Genomic DNA, 18,203 nt, shown 5'->3' with positions numbered 1-18,203 from the left:
AGTAAGGCTGGTCTCGAATTCCTGACCTCGTGATCCCCCTGCCTTGGCCTCCCAAAGTGCTGGGATTACAGGTGTGAGCCACCACGCCCGGCCCATGCATTATAATTTTTTCTGTTTATTTTGCCTTTCCAGTTTAAGTTTCTTTCTTTCTTTTGCCCAGACTGGAGTGCAGTGGGGTGATCTCGGCTCACTACAATCTCTACCTTCCAGGTGCAAACCATTCTCCTGCCTCAGCCTGCCGAGTAACTGGGACTACAGGTGCACACCACCAAGCCTGGTTAAGTTTTATATTTTTAGTAGAGACAGGGTTTCACCATATTGGTCAGGCTGGTCTTGAACTCAGGTGATCCACCTACCTCGACCTCCCAAAGTGCCCGGATTACAGGCATGAGCCACCGCGCCTGGACCAGTTTAAGTTTCATGATCTTTTGTTTTGCTTTGACCTTGTGACAGAAAGAACTTATTCTGAAAAACAGATGGTGGCCGGGCACTGTGGCTCATGCCCATAAACCCAGCACTTTGGGAGGCTGAGGTGAATGGATCGCTTGAGCCCAGGAGTTTGAGACCAGCCTGGGCAACATAGGCAGACCCTGTCTCTACAAAAATACAAAAATTAGACAGGCGTGGTGGCATGTGCCTGTATCCCAGCTATTACACTTGGGAGGCTGAGGTGGGAGGATCACTTGAGCCTAGGAGTTTGAGGCTGCAGTGAGTGATGATTGCGCCATTGCGCTCCAGCCTGGGTGACAGAGCGAGACCCTCTCTCAAAAAAAACCCAAAACAGGACAGATGGCTAAATAAAGCCTATTGTGACTGTGTTTGTGCACGTAAAGAAGCCTAGACCCTAAGAAATTTGAATGTTTTTCATGGCAGTGAATCACATTATGCTTTTCCATTGTCATCAGTGGATCGATGCAACCAACATTACACTCTCCTGATACTGGAATTTGTGTGTGTGTGTGTGTGTGTATATATATATATAAAATATAGATATATGTGTGTGTGTGCACGCGTGCGCGTATATATATATATATATATATATATATGTGTGTGTGTGTATATATATATATATTTGGAGACAGTCTCACTCTATCACTCTGTTGCCCAGGTTGGAGTGCAGTGGTGCAATCTCGGCTCACCGCAACCTCTGCCTCCTGGATTCAAGTGATTCTCCTGCCTCAGCCTCCCAAGTAGCTGGGGGCCTGCCACCATGCCCAGCTAATTTTGTATTTTTGGTAGAGATGGGGTTTCACCATGTTGGTCAGGCTGGTCTCAAACTGCCAACCTCAGGTGATCTGCCTGCCTCGCCCTCCAAAAGTGCTGGGATTACAGGCGGGAGCTACCACACCTGGCCTATTTTTTTCTTTAAGAGACAAGATCTTTTTCTGTCACCTGGGCTGGAGTGCAGTGGTATGGTTATAGCTCACTGCAGCCTTGAACTGGGCTTAAGGGATCCTCCCACTTCAACCTCCTGAGTAACTGGGACCACAGATATGTGCCACCATGCCTGGCTAATCTTTAAAATTTTTTATAGAGATGGGAGTCTTTTTTTTTTTTTTTTTTTTTGAGACAGAGTCTTCCTCTGTCTCCCAGGCAACCTCCACCTCCCAGGGTCAAACGATTCTCCCACCTCAGCCTCCTGAGTAGCTGGTATTACAGGTCTGTGCCACCGTACCCGGCTAATGAAATGGGAGTCTTTCTATGTTGCCCAGACTGGTCTTGAACTCCTGGACTCAAGGGATTCTCATGCCTTAGCCTCCCAAAGTGCTGGGATTACAGGCATGAGAAATCTCACGCCCAGTGTGAAATTTATATTTAAAATGTCATATACAGCTCATGAACAGCGGGGGGAAAAGGCATAGAAAAGGGATTAACTAGGCTGGGCAAGGTAGCTCACACTTGTAATCCCAGCACTTTCGGAGGCCGAGGTGGGTGGATCACGAGGTCAGGAGATTGAGACCACTCTGACCAACGTGGTAAAACCCCATCTCTACTAAAATACAAAAAATTGGCTGGGCGTGGTGGTCTGCACCTGTAGTCCCACCTACTCAGGAGGCTGAGGCAGGGGAATTGCTTGAACCCAGAGGGCAGAGGTTGCAGTGAGCCAAGATCTCGACACTGCACTCCAGCCTGGGCGGCAGAGCGAGACTCCGTCTCAAACAAACAAAAACAGGATTAACTATCTAGCATTTGGAAAATTGTATTTGGTTAATGAGTCAACAGATGAACATGTATATACTGAGTCTTGTGCTAGGTACTTGGAGGTTTTGAAGGATGAGCAAGTTTTGAAATCAGCCCTCATGGTATATACAGGTTACTTTTAGAAATGTGTGTTGGCTTATATAGCAGAATTTAACCTTGGTGAGAAAGAGAATTCCTGTAACTGAGGAGAACTGAGTAGGGGGAGAGGAGTAGGAAGGGAATCAGCCAAGGCATTGCCTTAGGCAGTTTGCCTTAATTGTCTCATTTGATCCTTACAACTATTTTTTTTTATTTGAGATAGAGTCTCACTCTGTGGCCCAGGCTGGAGTGCAGTGGCGTGATCTCAGCTCACTGCAACCTCCGCCTCTTGGGTTCAAGCGATTCTCCTGCCTCAGCCTCCCGAGTACCTGGGATTATAGGTATGTGCTATCAAACCTGGCTAATTTTTGTATTTTTAGTAGAGATGTGGTTTCACCGTATTGCCCAGACTGGTCTTGAACTCCTGACCTCAAGTGATCCACCAGCCTCAGCCTCCCAAAGTGCTAGGATTACAGGCGTGAGCCACTGTGCCCAGCCTATTTTACTTTTTTTTTTTTTTTGAGAGCGAGTCTTCTCACTTTGTTGCCCAGGCTTGAGTGCAGTGGTGCGATCTTGGCTCACTGCAACCTCTGCCTCCTGGGTTTAAGCAATTCTCCTGCCTTATCCTCCCGCATAGCTGGGACTACAGGCATGTGTCACCATACCCAGCTAATTTTTTTTGTATTTTTAGTAGAGATGGGGTTTCACCATGTTGGCCAGGATGGTCTTGAACGCCTGATCCCAGCACTTTGGCAGGCTGAGCTGGGTGGATCACTTGAGGTCAGTTCAAGACCAGCCTGGCCAACGTAGTGAAACCTTGTATCCACTCACTTCTGCCTCCCTTCTAGGCTGGGCGCAGTGGCTCATGCCTGTAATCCCAGACTTTTGGGAGGCCAAGGTGGGTGGATCACCTGAGGTTGGGAGTTTGAGACCAGCCTGACCAACATGGAGAAACCCTGTCTCTACTAAAAGTACAAAAAAATAGCCAGGCGTAGTGACGCATACCTGTAATCCCAGCTACTTGGGAGGGTGAGGTAGGAGAATCGCTTGAACCCAGGAGGCAGAGATTTTGGTGAGCTGTGATCGTGCCATTGCACTCCAGTCTGGGCAAAAAGATGGAAACTCCATCTCAGAAAAAACAAAACAAAACAAAACAAAAACAACCTCATTAGAAAAGAAAGTCAGAAACATAGCTTAGGTACAGACTTTTTTTTTGAGATGGAGTCTTCCTCTGTCAGCCAGGCTGGAGTGCGGTAGCACCATCTCAGCTCACAGCAACCTCTGCCTCCCAGGTTCAAGTGTTTTTCTTGCCTCAGCCTCCTTAGTAGCTGGAATTACAGGCACACGCCACCATCCCCAGCTAACTTTTTGTATTTTTAGTGGAGACAGGGTTTCGCCATGTTGGCCAGGCTGGTCTTGAACTCCTGACCTTAAGTGATCTGCCTGCCTCTGCCTGCCAAAATGCTGGGATTTACAGGCATGAGCCACCACGCCTGGCTGGTTTACTGACTTTGAAGTCAAGAAATCTTTTACTGTACTGCTGTGTAATTATGTGCAATTATGACCCTCATAGATCTTCTGGCAGAAATGGTAAAAACAAAAAACAGACATTATATGAAATATTCTCCTAGGGCTGGAACTCAAGCAAAAATCTGTAAACAAGCAAAACACTTGAGTCCACTTCTCACAAATTAAGTTTCACTAGCACACATCCTGTTTTGTTTTTGTTTTTTTTTTAGATCGAGTTTCCCTCTTGTTGCCCAGGCTAGAGTGCAATATCTCGATCTCAGCTCACCGCAACCTCTGCCTCCTGGGTTCAAGCAATTCTCCTGCCTCAGCCTCCCAAGTAGCTGGGATTATAGGCATGTGCCACCATGCCTAGCTAACTTTGTATTTTTTAGTAAAGACAGGGTTTCTCCATGTTGGTCAGGCTGGTCTCAGACCCCCAACCTCAGGTGATCCACCTGCCTCGGCCTCCCAGAGTGCTGGGATTACAGGCGTGATCCACGGTGCCGGCTACATAATTACAACAGGGAGTGCTCTTAACAGTTCCAGTCTCCTCGACCTCTTCCTCTTCCTAAGCATTTCTCCTCTGCTTTGCATTCCAGTCCCCAGTCCTGATAATGGGACTGGTAAGTAGAACTCTGCGATATGGGTCAGGACCATCTACAGTTTAAGACAAGTAAACAATTGATGGCAGCAGTGGCCCTTCTGGAGCGGCTACTGCGATGAGGCTGGCTGTACTCGGGGAGGCACTGACCCCGCTGCACGCTCTGTGGAGCTGGCCAGAGCCCCACCCCCTTCTGAGTTGGCGGGGTGGGAGCCCCAAGCTTTCAGGCATGGCTGCAGCCATACAGCCACAGCTGCTAACCTGGACATCCCTGTGCTCTAGGAGGCCGGGAAGCCCCACTCCCCCGGCAGGCTTGGAAGTGCCTGCTCCCGCTGCCTGGCCTCTCCCTGCTCCTGGAGCCCACTCTGGGGTGGAACAAAGTTGTGGCTGAGCCCAAGTGGTGTCTAGACCCAGCTAGGTGTGCTGTGCTTGGGGGCGCTGCTGACATGCCAGTCCCCTGTCACCTCGGCCCCCTTCAGACTTTGGGAACTGACAAGTGCAGGAGGGAGGCTGGTGGCGGGGGGCAGCCTTCTGAGCCCAGCCAGACTCCCACAGATACTGGGACTACCAGCCGTGGAAAGGAACTGCCCAATTCAGTCTTGACTCATCAAGACGACCAGCCTGCGGAAGGGAGCTACCTACTCTGAGTCTCTTCTCCATTGAGAGCTGGACCCTTACTGGAACGACTTGCCTGCGGAAAGGAGCTATCCACTTCAGGTTTCGCGAGAGCTGTTCTGTCACTCAATAAGGCTCCTCTCTGCCTTGCTTACCCTCTAGTTGTCCTTGGACCTCATTCTTCCTGGATGTGGGACAAGAACTCAGGACCCACTGAATGATGGGACTGAAAGAGCAGTAACACAAACAGGGCTGAAACACACCCTCTCCCCCCACCCCGACTTGACATGTTGTGGGTGATGTGAAGGAGAGAAGTGCCATGGCCCTTCTGGGATCCCAGACCTAGGGGCTCCCTGAGCCAGGGCTGTGATACCCTCTTTGGAGCTCTGCAGTTTCTGGCATCTTCAAACTTCTGGGCACCACTGCATCCCCCTTGTCCAGACACAGTGCCCACAGCAGATGCTGCTTGTGGTTCAGCAGATGCTGCTTGTGGTTCATCAGATCCAGTTGCAGACTTGCATGGAACCGGCACCTTTGCCAGTGCCTGGAGCTGCCCGCCCACCTGCAGCAGCTGGTGTGTCTGGCTGTGCGCAGTGGCTAGACCCTGTGCTTGCTCACCCACACACCCCTTGCCACTCCGTATCTGGCTCACCCTTGGCAGGTGTAGAATCCTGGCTGGTAGCATGAGCCAAGCACAGCCTGCTAGCCCATTTCAGTGGAATGAGTCCAGCGGCCAGATCAAAACTCAGTCAAAGGCACCACTGGTTACAGAGGTTTCCAGCTGGAAAAGCAACACCTGAAGGATCTCGTGACACGATCAACTTGCTAGGAGATCCTGCCACCCAGAGAGGCTGCAGGAAGCTGCCTCCATCCAGGCCTCTTCACAGAAGGAGAATTGCAGAGACCATAGGATTTTTCTGCTCATGAGAACAGATGGTGTCCGGCCAGGAAAATAAAATGCTTCAAGCAAAGTGCCATAGGGATTACAATCCTGATGATCTGAGACTCTGATAATGACTCAGATGATTCCCAATTCTATGATGAATCATTTCAGAATGACTCTGAGATGACGATTCCTGATTCTGTAATGATTGAGGCAGATCTCATTGGTTGGCAAATCTACTTGGTAAACCTGAGTCGTCATAACACCATCATTTCTTTCAGAGGTGAGAGCTGTCCTAATACTGTAAAAATGGTCTACAGGCTGCTCTGTTTGTGGAGCAGCCATTCTTTATTTCTTTTTTTTTTTTTTTTTTTTTTTGAGATGGAGTTTCGCTCTTGTTACCCAGGCTGGAGTGCAATGGCGCGATCTCAGCTCACCACAACCTCCGCCTCCTGGGTTCAGGCAATTCTTCTGCCTCAGCCTCCTGAGTAGCTGGAAGTACAGGCACGCGCCACCATGCCCAGCTGATTTTTTAGATTTTTAGTAGAGACGGGGTTTCACCATGTTGACCAGGATGGTCTCGATCTCTTGACCTCGTGATTCACCCGCCTGGGCCTCCCAAAGTGCTGGGATTACAGGCTTGAGCCACCGCGCCCAGCCTCTTTATTTCTTTACTTTCCTAATAAATTTGCTTTCATGGCTGGGTGTGACTCATGCCTGTGATCCCAATACTTTAGAAGGTGGAGGTGCACGGATCACTTGAGGTCAGGAGTTCAAGACCACCCTGGTCAACATGGTGAAATACCGTCTCTACTAAAAATACAGAAATGATCTGGGTGGTGGTACATGCCTGTAATCCCAGCTACTCAGGAGGCTGAGGCAGGAGAATGGCTTGAACCCAGGAGGTGGAGGTTGCGGTGAACCAAGATTGCACCACTGCACTCCAGCTTGGGCGAAAGAGCGAGACTCTGTCTCAAAAACAAAACAAAACCAAAAAAACTAAACTTGCTTTCACTTTAACAAAATGTTCCACATCTTCATTTATATTCTTCCCTCATAGATAGAATACACACTTAACCTCAGACAGGGGTTGTGGGTTTTCTTATCCATGCAAGTGATGCCAGCCTTTTGGCATGATGCCAAAGGGTAGTTGACTAATTAAGTCCTTTTAGAAGGTGGAGCTAAGGGAACTTGTGTGGCAGAAAAAGCAGGGATTTTTTTTTTTTTTTTTTTTTAGGCCAGGCAAATTTAGGTGAAAATCTGAGTGCTGCCAGTTACCAGCTGTGTGATTTTAGACAAGGTACTTGAATTTGAGCGTAGTTATGTGTAAAATGAAGTGAATAATAATAACTTCTGGGCTGGGCACCGTGGCTTATGCCTGTAATCCCAGCACTTTGGGAAGCCGAGGCAGGTGGATCATAAGGTCAGGAGTTCATGACCAGCCTGGCCAATACGGTGAAACCCCATCTCTTCTAAAAACACAAAAATTAGCTGGGTGTGGTGCATGCCTGTTATCCCAGCTGCTCGGGAGGCTGAGGCAGGAGAATTGCTTGAACCTGGGAGGTGAAGGTTGCAGTGAGCTGAGATCGTACCACTGCACTCCAGCCTGGGTGACAGAGTGAGACTCTGTCTCAAAAAAAAAAAAAAAAAAAACTTCCTCTTCCTAGGGTTGTAAATGTTAAATGATGTAAATATTAAATATTAAAGCCCTTTGTAGAGTGCCTAGGATATAATAGGCACCCTCTAAAGGTTTGTTCCTTTCTGGCTACCTGGTGATATAAGGGTTACAACTATTTTGGGATTAGGAAGAATAACTGGGAGTGGCCTGATGGGGCCCTACGCTTGTTTTGTCCTGCCCTTACGCAGGACCATTCTCTTATTCACTGACCTTTGGCATGAAACATTGATCTTCCTCACAAATAATAAATGTGCAATGATTCTTGTTTGAAAACAGTATGAATAATCAGTATTGTAAACCCTGTTGCATGTTCCTTGGAGCATTTTGTCTGCCTGGCTAGACACCATGTGAACAGGGTCAATCCAGAATACATCACCTGGGTAAATTATTTACAGGTCTATCTCACTTTAGAAGTGGATCTTATTTGTGACTTAAATAACATTCAACTATAATAGACATTTGGAGATTTTTTTTTTTTTTTTTTGAGACGGAGTTTCGCTCTTGTTACCCAGGCTGGAGTGCAATGGCGCGATCTCAGCTCACCGCAACCTCTGCCTCCTGGGCTCAGGCAATTCTCCTGCCTCAGCCTCCTGAGTAGCTGGGATTACAGGCACGCGCCACCACGCCCAGCTAGTTTTTTGTATTTTTAGTAGAGACGGGGTTTCACCGTGTTGACCAGGATGGTCTTGATCTCTCGACCTCGTGATCCACCCGCCTCGGCCTCCCAAAGTGCTGGGATTACAGGCTTGAGCCACCACGCCCGGCGGAGATTTTTTTTTTTTAAAGAAGCAAGCTTACAGAAAGGATGAAAGTAGGAGAAAACGTGCAAAAGGCCATGATTCAGAATATATTAATTCACACAACTTTTCTTCCTTGCTCTTTTTTTTTTCTTTTTCTTTTTGGGATGGAGTCTTGCTCTGTCACCCAGGCTGGAGTGCAGAGGCAGGATCTTGGTTCACTGTAACCTCCACCTCTTGGATTCAAGCAAGTCTTCTGCCTCATCCTCCCAAATAGCTGGGACTACAGGCATGTGCCACTATGCCCAGCTAATTTTTGTATTTTTAGTAGAGATGGGGTTTCACCATGTTGGCCAGGTTGATCTCAAACTCCTGACCTCAAGTGATCCACCTGACTTGGCCTCCCAAAGTGCTGAGGTTCTAGGCGTGAGTCATGGTGTCTGGCCCTTTGTTCTTTTTATAGATATTTTACAGATATCAGATAGGGGGAAATTATGCAGTTACAGTGCTTAGAATCTGGACAGGAGAGCAGACATAAAAATTTCCCAAACTTTCTATTTTTTTTCCTTTTCAAAAAGAATGTCAGAAACCTATTGCTTGCTAAATTTTCCCAAACTTTCTTTCAGTACCTAGTCTCTGAAGCCATGGTTAAAAACAAAAACAGTTAAAGACCTGTGAATAGTTGTTAAGCACTCTTTATTTACCGTCAGTAATATATATTAGTGAAACACAATTCTCAGTCTTGTAGTTCTCATTCTACATTTGGAATGTTCCAAATTTATTGAAGACTATAAATTAACACACCTAAGAATTTCAGTGAATCCCAAGCCACATAAACACAAAGGAAACCACAAGGCATTGCAGAATCAAATTTCTGAAAACCAGTGATTAGAGATTTTTTTTTTTTTGAGATTGAGTCTCGCTCTGTCACCCAGGCTGGAGTGCAGTGGTATGGTCTTGGCTCACAGCAACCTCTGCCTCCCAGGCTCAAGTGATTCTCCTGCCTCAGCCTCCTGAGTAGCTGGGACTACAGGCATGTGCCACCATCCCCGGCTAATTTTTGTATTCTTAATAGAGACAGGGTTTCACTATGTTGGCCAGGCTGGTCTTGAACTCCTGTCCTCAGGTGATCCACCTACCTTAGCCTCCCAAAGTGCTGGGATTACAGGTGTGAGCCACCATGCCTGGCCTGATTCAGAGAAAATTTTAAAGGTGAGACTGATAGCTGGTTTCTCATCAAAAACAATGCAAACTAGAGGTGGTGGAATGACATCTTTAATGCGCTGAAAGAAAAACACTGTCAGCCTAGAATTTTATATCCAGTGAAAATGTTCTCCAAAAATGAAGGCATAATCCAAAAATGGATTTTTATTTCAGGAAAGTTGAAGCCAAAAGAATTCACTAAAACTGTACTACAAGAAATGCTAAAGGAAGTTGTTCAGACTGACGGAAAATTATACCAGATGGACACTTGAATTTACGCAAAGGAATGAAGAGCACCAGAAATGGCAAATATGTGGGTAAATATAAAATATATTTTTCTTGTTTTTAACATCTTTAAAAGATATTGCCGGGTGCGGTGGCTCAAGCCTGTAATCCCAGCACTTTGGGAGGCCGAGGCGGGTGGATCACGAGGTCGAGAGATCGAGACCATCCTGGTCAACATGGTGAAACCCCGTCTCTACTAAAAATACAAAACATTAGCTGGGCATGGTGGCACGTGCCTGTAATCCCAGCTTCTCAGGAGGCTGAGGCAGGAGAATTGCCTGAGCCCAGGAGGCGGAGGTTGCGGTGAGCCGAGATCGCGCCATTGCACTCCAGCCTGGGTAACAAGAGCGAAACTCCGTCTCAAAAAAAAAAAAAAAAAAAAAAAAAAAAAAGATATTTAACTAGGGTGAAAATAATAGCCATATATTATGGGCTTTATAACTTTTGTAGAAGTGGCTGGGCACAATAGCTCACATCTGTAATCCTAGCACTTTGGGAGGCTGAGGTGGGCAGATCACTTGAGGTCAGGAGTTCAAAACCAGCCTGGCCAACATGGTGAAACCCCGTCTCTACTAAGAACATAAAAAATTAGCGGGGCAGCCGGGCACAGTGGCTCACACCTGTAATCCCAGGACTTTGGGACACTGAGGCAGGTGGATCACCTGAGGTCAGGAGTTCGAGACCAGCCTGGCCATCATAGTGAAACCTTGTCTCTACTAAAAATACAAAAAATTAGCCAGGTATGGTGGTGCATGCCTGTAATCCCAGCTACTTGAGAGACTGAGGCAAGAGAATCGCTTGAACTTGGGAGGCGGAGTTGCAGTGAGCCGAGATCGTGCCATTACATTACACTCCATCCTGGGCAAAATGAGTGTAACTGTCTCAAAAAAAAAAAGAAGAAGGGAGTGGCTTAGGGTAGGCAACTAAAGGTGTTAACTAGATTCAGTCCTGGACACACAGAAAAAGAACCTCAAAGGCCAAAATTGGCACCACTCAATCTGGTACTGCACTGGGCACAAGAATACCCTGATGCAAGCACTTCTGTTGTTGAATCTTGAGACAGGTGTCTATGTATTGTGGAGAGAGATACATCAGTCTGTCTTTATTTATTCAACAGATTTTTTTTTTTCTTTGAGATGGAGTCTTGCTCTATCACCAGACTGGATTGGCTTACAGCAACCTCTGCCACCCGGGTTCAAGCGATTCTTCTGTCTCAGCCTCCCCAGTAGCTGGGACTACAGGCATGCACTACCACGCCTGGCTGATTTTTGTATTTTTTAGTAGAGACAGTGTTTCACCATGTTGGCCAGGATGGTCTTGATCTCCTGACCTCGTGATCCACCCACCTCAGCCTCCCTAAGTGCTGGGATTACAGGTGTGAGCCACCACACCTGGCCCAGAGTTTTTATTGTATCAGGTACTATTATAATCTCTGGAATCATAGCAGTAGAAAAATCAGACAAATCTTTACCATCATGGTGCTTACCTTCTTGTGAATGTATCTTAACTGAATGCAACTGATTTCATGCTCATTAATAAATCTTCTAGTTATGGCTGGGTGCGGTGGCTCAAGCCTGTAATCCCAGCACTTTGGGAGGCCAAGGCAGGCGGATCACGAGTTCAAGAGATCGAGACCATCCTGGCCAACATGGTGAAACCCTGTCTCCACTAAAAATACAAGAATCAGCTGGGCGTGGTGGCATGCACCTGTAGTCCCAGCTACTCGGGAGGCTGAGGCAGGAGAATTGCTTGAACCCAGGAGGTGGAGGTTGCAGTGAGCCGAGATTGTGCCACTGCCCTCCAGCCTGGAGCCTGGCAACAGAGTGAGACTCTGTCTCAAAAAAAAAAAATCTTCTAGTTATAATTGGGCTTCTCATGGCCCTCAAGCAGACCCACATCTCATTATGGATTAAAAAGTTGAGGCCAGGCAGGGAGTGGTGGGTCATGTATATAATCCCAGCACTTTGGGAGGCTGAGGCCGGTGGATCATTTGAGGTCAGGAGTTTGAGACCAGCCCAGCCAACATTGTGAAACCCTGTCTCTACTAAAAATACAAAAATTAGCCGGGAAGTAGTGGTGTGTGCTTGTAATCCCACCTACTTGGGAGGCTGAGGCAGGAGAATCACTTTTGCCTAGGAGGCAGACATTGTGGTAAACCAAGATCGCACCATTGCACTACAGTCTGGGCGAGAGAGTGAAATCCTGTCTCAAACAAACAAACAAACAAACAAACAAAAACAAAAATGGAGGCCAGGTGTGGTGGCTTAGGCTTGTAATCCCAGGAGGCTGAGGTGTGAGGATCACTTGAGCCCAGGAGTTCAAGACCAGCCTGGACCACATAGGGAGATATCATCTCTACTACAAAAAAAAAAAAAAAAAAAAGGCCGGGCGCAGTGGCTCAAGCCTGTAATCCTAGCATTTTGGGAGGCCGAGGCGGGTGGATCACAAGGTCAAGAGATCGAGACCATTCTGGTCAACATGGTGAAACCCCGTCTCTACTAAAAATACAAAAATTAGCCGGGCGTGGTGGTGCACACCTGTAGTCCCAGCTACTCAGGAGGCTGAGACAGGAGAATTGCCTGAACCCAGGAGGCGGAGGTTGCAGTGAGCCGAGATCACGCCATTGCACTCCAGCCTGGGTAATAAGAGCGAAACTCCATCTCAAAAAAAAAAAAAAAAAAAAAAAAAATTAAAAAAATTAGCTGGGCATGATGGCGCACACCTGTGGTCCCAACTACTTGGGAGGCTAAAGTGGGAGGATTGCTTGAGCTTGGGAGTTTGAGGATGTAGGGAGCCATAACGACACCACTGCACTTGAGCCTGGGTGACCAAGTGAGAGACCCTGTCTCAAATAAAAAAATAATAAATTGATATTCTAATTTCATGTATCAGTCTCTTGACTAATGTGAGTCCTTATAGACACACAGATTTACCTTTAGTGAAGTGACAAATCAAGTTTCAGATTTGCATATCCGAGGGCCAGTGTCGGAACCGTGGCAAACTCAGCTAGGCATTTCAACCCTGTGAGCCACTATGGGAGACAAAGAGCCACACAGCCTTTTACATTAATGACACCAATCTTCCAGGTGAGCTTTTCCCTTATTTGGAGTGTTTACACGTATTCATATATGTGTAAGGGATATAAGAAGGAATATTAAATTACAAGCATTTGAAATCTATCCAAGGAAGGCGTACTGACCTTGAAACTGATTTGGCAATGTATTATGAACTAATTGGATAAAAAAATCATTCCCTGGAGCATTCAAAGTTAAAAAAAAAAATCCCGTTGATGGACGTTTAGATTTATTTTCCTTTTATTATTTTTTTTATTTTTTGAGATGGAGTCTTTTTTTTTTTTTTTTTGAGACGGAGTTTCGCTCTTGTTACCCAGGCTGGAGTGCAATGGCGCGATCTCGGCTCACCGCAACCTCCGCCTCCTGGGTTCAGGCAATTCTCCTGCCTCAGCCTCCTGAGTAGCTGGGATTACAGGCACACGCCACCATGCCCAGCTACTTTTTTGTATTTTTAGTAGAGACGGGGTTTCACCATGTTGACCAGGATGGTCTCAATCTCTTGACCTCGTGATCCGCCCGCCTCGGCCTCCCAAAGTGCTGGGATTACAGGCTTGAGCCACCGCGCCCGGCCAGAGATGGAGTCTTGCTCTGTCGCTCAGACTGGAGTGCAGTTGTGTGATCTTGGCTCACTGCAACTTCCACCTCCTGGATTCAAGTGATTCTCCTGCCTCAGCCTGAGTAGCTGGGATTACAAGTGACTGCCACCACATCTGGCTATTTTTGTGTGTGTGTGGTATTTTTAGTAGAGATGGGGTTTCACCATGTTGGCCAGGCTTGTCTTGAACTCCTGAGCTTAGGTGATCTGCCTGCTTTGGCCTCCCAAAGTGCTGGGATTATAGGCATGAGCCACCATGCCGGGCTGACTTTTATCCATTTTTGATTGACTCATTTTTCTTTTTCTTATTCATTTAGTAGCCCTTTTATATAATTCATTATTCTTATTCCTCTCTTTTTGTTATTTTTGTTACAGATGTGTACTGAATCTGTGGCTAGGATACTTTTTTGCCAGTAGTGTCTTTGGTCATATGGAAGTCTTTCAATTTAAAGTAGCCAAGTTTGACTAGATGTAGTGGCTCATGCGTGTAATCTCAGCACTTTGGGAGGCCAAGGTTGGAGGACCCCTTGAGTCCAGGAGTTGGAGACCAGCCTAGGCAACATGACAGACTTTGTCTCTACTGAAAATTAAAAAAATTAGTTGGGCATGCCACGTGGTGCACATATGTGGTCTCAGCTACTCAGCAGGCTGAGGTGGGAGGATTCCTTGATCCCAGGAGGTTGAAGATAGTGTGATAGTGCCACTGTGATAGTGCCACTGCACTGCAACCTGGGCAACGGAGCAAGACCCCGTCTCAAAAAAAAGGTCAAATTTATCATTGCAGTTTTAACTGAGACTATGTTTTTGGATACAAGCAAGTTCAGAGTTTTTAATATATTTTTATGGTGAATTTTTTCTTTTACCATGTTTGTGCCTCTTTCTTTAGAGTGGTTTTTTAATCTTATTTATTTTTTATTTTACTTTATTTTATTTTTATTGAGATGGAGTTTTGCTCTTTTTGCCCAGGCTGGAGTGCAATGACACAATCTCAGCTCACTGCAACCTCTATCTTCTGGGTTCAAGTGATTCTCTTGCCTCAGCCTCCCGAGTAGCTGGGATTACAGGCATGCGCCACCATGCCAAGCTAATTCTGTATTTTTAGTAGAGATGGGTTTCATCATGTTGGCCAGACTGGTCTAGAACTCCTGACCTCAGGGGATCTGCCACCTTGGCCTCCCAAAGTGCTGGGATTACAGGTGTGAGCCCTCACGTCTGGCCGGTTTTTTGTTTTTTAATTTTACATGTTATTGTTTATTTATTTATCTTTTGAGATGAGGTCTTGCTCTGTCACCCAGGCTGGAGTGCAGTGATGCGATCATGGCTCACTGACCTCCTGGGCACAAGTGGTCTTCTGCCTTAGCCTCCCGAGTAGCTGGGACTGCAGGCACATGCCATCACTCCTGGCTAAGTAGTACAGCTTTATTTTTGTAAGTATTTACCTGATAATCCTTTTTCCTGATCTTTACTTTGAGTCTTACTGTAGCCTTATGTCAGTGTCATACCAAGGACAGAACAGCAGGAATGGTCCACTCCAGTTGCAGACAGTACAGACCCTGTCGCCCCAGCAGGAGCTCACCATTCTGGTTTTGAATTTCATGCTTATTACTCTCCTCTCATCATCCACTGTTTCCATGGTAGACAGGACTGAGATGGGTAAGAATGATACATGTGTAAGGATGTAACCAATAAATGAGACAGACTCACATTCGCCAGAAAGGACACAATGAAATAGTAGTAAGAAGTCCAGAATCTATTTTTGCCAAAGTACAGTGGAAAGAAGTGAAAATACAGTTTCCTTATTTACTGGCTTGAGATAGAAAAGAGTCCTAGATTATGAAAATTAAAATGAAGACATAGGGTTCTCAGATGACAATTTTCAAGTCATTTGGTTTGCAATATGGTGGGGAGCCCGTCAATTAAGTTAGAACCATCTGTCATTCATTACTTTATCATTTACCAGAGTAAAAATAAATGTAGAATACATTTGTCTCCACGGAGAGACAAGCCAAAAAGGGAGAAATATTGGCTGAAGGCTTGGAAAATGCTGAATATGTACATGAAAGGGGAACTTGAATATTACATTTTGAGGCCTGGTGATCATTTGGGTTTCCAGATGATTTCTCATTTCCAAGTCTGAGTCCTGTGACTGCAGAATCTCCTGATTCCACCAGTGATTGCTGTTATCAATGACCAGGGTGATGAGCCTACTTTCAGATCTACCCCATTATCAGTTTTTCTGTGGCAAGTCTTGGGTGCAGGAGTGCGCTCTCTGGTGCAGAAAGACACAACTAATTACACATCTGATAATAGGCTAATTTCCATGGCAAAAACTGCAATTACTTTTGCACCAACCTAATATTTGGTTAAATTTGTGCTAGCCATCAATTGCTGGCCATTTTGACTTCGTGGAGAGTTACTTAATGTCTCTAAACCACAATTTCCTTATCTATAAAATGGTAATACTGACCTCATACATTTATGAGTATTAAATAAGATTCGTGCTTATTTAAGGAATTAGTGCTCAATAAACAGTACAATCCATGCTACTATTTGCTCATTTTTTTTTTTTTGTGATGGAATCTTGCTCTATCACCTAGGCAGGAGTGCAGTGGTGCAATCTTGGCTCCCTGCAACCTCCACCTCCTGGGTTGAAGCGATTCTCTTGTCTCAGCCTCCCAAGTAGCTGGGACTACAGGCTTGTGCCACCACACCTGGCTAATTTTTGTGTTTTTCTTTTCTTTTTTTTTTTTTTTTGAGACGGAGTTTCAGTCTTGTTACCCAGGCTGGAGTGCAATGGCGCGATCTCGGCTCACCGCAACCTCCGCTTCCTGGGTTCAGGCAATTCTCCTGCCTCAGCCTCCTGAGTAGCTGGGATTACAGGCATGCGCCACCATGCCCAGCTAATTTTTGTATTTTTAGTAGAGATGGGGTTTCACCATGTTGACCAGGATGGTCTCGATCTCTTGACCTCGTGATCCACCCGCCTCGGCCTCCCAAAGTGCTGGGATTACAGGCCTGAGCCATCGCGCCCGGCCAATTTTTGTGTTTTTCATGGAGACAGAGTTTCATCCTGTTGGCCAGGCTGGTCTCGAACTCCTGACCTCAAGTGATCCACCCACCTCAGCCTCCCAAAGTGTTGGGATTACAGGCGTGAGCCACCGCGCCCAACCCCTCATTTCTTCAGCATTTATTTATTATGTATTTTCTTTCTTTTTTGTTTGTTTGTTTGTTTGTTTGTTTGTTTTGTTTTGTTTTTTTGTTTTTGAGATGGAGTTTCGCTCTTGTTACCCAGGCTGGAGTGCAATGGCGTGATCTCCGCTCACCGCAACCTCTGCCTCCTGGGTTCAGGCAATTCTCCTTCCTCAACCTCCTGAGTAGCTGGGATTACAGGCATGCGCCACCATGCCCAGCTAATTTTTTGTATTTTTAGTAGAGACTGGGTTTCACCATGTTGACCAGGATGGTCTCGATCTCTCGACCTCGTGATCCACCCGCCTCGGCCTCCCAAAGTGCTGGGATTACAGGCTTGAGCCACCGCGCCTGGCCTATTTTCTTTTTTTTTGAGACCAAGTTTTGCTCTTGTTGCCCAGGCTGGAGTGCAATGGCATGATCTCGGCTCACTGCAACCTCTGCCTCCTGGGTTCAAGCGATTCTCCTGCCTCAGCCTCCTGAGTTATCTGGGATTACAGGCATGTGCCACCACGCCCAGCTAATTTTGTATTTTTAGTAGAAATGGGGTTTCTCCATGTTGGTCAGGCTGGTCTCGAACTCCTGACCTCAGGTGATCTGCCCACCTTAGCCTCCCAAAGTGCTAGGATTACAGGCGTGAGCCACCATGCCCAGCCATATTTTATATTTTTAACATGTTAGGCACTAAGTACTCAATACATGGTAGCTGTCACTACTGCTATTTATTCATTTGGTCAGTCTATATTATTATGTAATTATAGTATATCAGGCAGTGTGCCAGGTGTAGTAGCTACAGCAATAAATAAGACAGAACCTTCAAGACTCTGGATAAACTTTTCTGGTTTTATCAGTAGGACTCTCTTCTCCCTTATGAAAGAGATCTCTGTCAGGTCCTTTCCTACAACATGCTAGGTTCTGGCTGACCAAAGGATGGAGGCAGGCTATCAAAATGTAAAAAGTCGGCTGGGCGTGGTGGCTGACATCTGTAATCCCGGCATTTTGGGAGGCTGAGGCAGGCAGATCGCTTGAGCTCCAGAGTTTGAGACCAGCTACGGGCAACATGGTGAAACCCTTTCGCTACAAAAAATACAAAAATTAGCTGGCATGGTCAGCGCCTGTAGTCCCATCTACTCGGGAGGCTGAGGTTGCAGTGAGCCGTAGTGGCACCACTGCACTCCAGTCTGGGTGACCGAGTGAGACTCTATCTTAAAATAGAAGAAAAGAGGCCAGGTGCGGTGGCTCAAGCCTGTAATCCCAGCACTTTGGGAGGCCGAGGCGGCTGGATCACGAGGTCGAGAGATCGAGACCATCCTGGTCAACATGGTGAAACCCCGTCTCTACTAAAAATACAAAAAAATTAGCTGGGCATGGTGGCGTGTGCCTGTAATCTCAGCTACTCAGGAGGCTGAGGCAGGAGAATTGCCTGAGCCCAGGAGGCGGAGGTTGCAGTGAGCTGAGATCTGGCCATTGCACTCCAGCCTGGGTAACAAGAGCGAAACTCCATCTCAAAAAAAAAAAAAAAAAAAAAGAGAGAGAGAGGAGAAATGAGAAAAA

At 46.4% G+C, this 18,203-nt stretch overlaps 1 protein-coding gene across 1 annotated transcript in view; it reads left to right on the top strand.

The window, feature by feature from the left end:
• The window catches only part of APOO (apolipoprotein O), a 142,292-nt gene extending 132,527 nt beyond the window's left edge, over positions 1–9,765 (top strand). Inside the window, exon 10 of the transcript XR_012515582.1 lies at positions 9,681–9,765. The gene's annotated coding sequence lies outside the window, so the exon portion shown is untranslated. The remainder of the gene's footprint in view (positions 1–9,680) is intronic.
• The last annotated feature ends 8,438 nt before the right edge of the window (positions 9,766–18,203 follow it).

The sequence above is a fragment of the Saimiri boliviensis genome, chromosome X (genome assembly GCF_048565385.1).
Source record: "Saimiri boliviensis isolate mSaiBol1 chromosome X, mSaiBol1.pri, whole genome shotgun sequence".
Lineage (NCBI taxonomy): Eukaryota > Metazoa > Chordata > Mammalia > Primates > Cebidae > Saimiri > Saimiri boliviensis.
This window is presented reverse-complemented; position numbering and strand designations above follow the sequence as displayed.